The following is a 2040-nucleotide window of genomic DNA, read 5'->3' as shown; positions in this document are numbered from 1 at the left end:
CATTGTGTACATACATTTGATTGATATATCGGTAGCCAGTCCTTTCAAATAAAAAAAGCAATCATAACTAACAAAAATCCAGAGAAAAACACTATATTTGCCGTGCCATGTCTGAAGTCATAGCAGTATCAAGTCAGTATCACATCATATAGCTAAAAACCTGTGTTGTAGTTAGTGGGCAAAACAGTAGAACAGTTTCTAAAAGGTTATGCTAGTTAAACTTCCCAATAAGAACACAGAAGATCATTTTCCATTTAGAACATCTACTTTATTTCTGGCTACTCAACATGGCCTTAGACTCCTCCACATCATCCATCCCCCCTCAGGATCCCTCCACCCTTTCACCCCATCGGTCATTCAATCAGCAGCCCTCCACCCTGCCACCCCGTCGATCATTCAATCAGCAGCCCTCCACCCTGCCACCCCGTCGGTCATTCAATCAGCAGCCCTCCACCCTGCCACCCAGTCGATCATTCAATCAGCAGCCCTCCACCCTGCCACCCCGTCGGTCATTCAATCAGCAGCCCTCCACCCTGCCACCCAGTCGATCATTCAATCAGCAGCCGTCCACCCTGCCACCCCGTCGATCATTCAATCAGCAGCCCTCCACCCTGCCACCCCGTCGGTCATTCAATCAGCAGCCCTCCACCCTGCCACCCCGTCGATCATTCAATCAGCAGCCCTCCACCCTGCCACCCCGTCGGTCATTCAATCAGCAGCCAACCACCCTGCCACCCCATCGGCCATTCAATCAGCAGCCGTCCACCCTGCCACCCCATCGGCCATTCAATCAGCAGCCAACCACCCTTTCACCCCATCGATTATTCAGTCAGTAGCCCTCCACCCTGCCACCCCGTCAATCATTCAGTCAGTAGCCCTCCACCCTGCCACCTCGTCAATTATTCAGTCAGTAGCCCTCCACTCCACGCCGGCAGTGAGTTACTTTCCCCCATTTCCAATACCCTCCAACCTCCACCCTGTCAGTCCCCTACCATCCAACCTCCACCCTGTCAGTCCCCTACCCTCACCCTGTCAGTCCCCTACCCTCCAACCTCCACCCTGTAAGTCCCCTACCCTCACCCTGTCAATCCCCTACCCTCCAACCTCCACCTTGTCAGTCCCCTACACTCCAACCTCCACCCTGTCAGTCCCCTACCCTCCAACCTCCACCCTGTCAGACCCCTACCCTCCAATCTCCACCGTGTCATTCCCCTACACTCCACCCTGTCATTCCCCTACCCTCCACCCCGTCAGTCCCCTACCCTCCAACCTCCACCATGTCAGTCCCCTACCCTCCAACCTCCACCTTGTTAGTCGCCTACCCTCCATCCTCCACCCTGTCAGTCCCCTAATCTCTACCCTGTCATTCCGCTACCCTCCACCCATCAGTCCCTTACCCTCCAACCTCCACCATGTCAGTCCCCTACCCTTCCACCTCCACCCTGTCAGTCCTCTACACTCCAACCTCCGCCTTGTCAGTCCCCTACCCTCCAACCTCCACCCTGTCTGTCCTCTAGCCTCCAACCCCCACCCTGTCAGTCCCCTACCCTCCAACTTTCATCCTGTCTGTCCCCTAGCCTCCAACCTCCACCCTGTCAGTACCCTACCCTCCAACCTCCACCCTGTCTGTCCCCTAGCCTCCAACCTCCACCCTGTCAGTCCCCTACACTCCACCCTGTCATTCCCCTACACTCCACCCTCCACCCTGTCAGGCCCCTACCTTCATGATACTGTCTGGGTCAGACTGTAGGGACCATAGACCTACTGGTGTCTCTCCTCATGATACTGTCTGGGTCAGACTGGAGAGACCACAGACCTGCTGGTCTCCCTCCTCATGATACTGTCTGGGTCAAACTGGAGGGACCATAGACCTGCTGGTCTCCCTCCTCATAATACCGTCTGGGTCAGACTGTAGGGACCATAGACCTGCTGGTCTCTCTCCTCATGATACTGTCTGGGTCAGACTGGAGAGACCACAGACCTGCTGGTCTCCCTCCTGATGATACTGTCTGGGTCAGCCTGGAGGGGCCATAGACCTGC

The sequence above is a fragment of the Oncorhynchus mykiss genome, chromosome 25 (genome assembly GCF_057628025.1).
Source record: "Oncorhynchus mykiss isolate SJ-2025 chromosome 25, ASM5762802v1, whole genome shotgun sequence".
Taxonomy (NCBI): domain Eukaryota; kingdom Metazoa; phylum Chordata; class Actinopteri; order Salmoniformes; family Salmonidae; genus Oncorhynchus; species Oncorhynchus mykiss.
The sequence above is the reverse complement of the archived record's forward strand: the minus strand, read 5'-3'. Positions refer to the sequence as shown.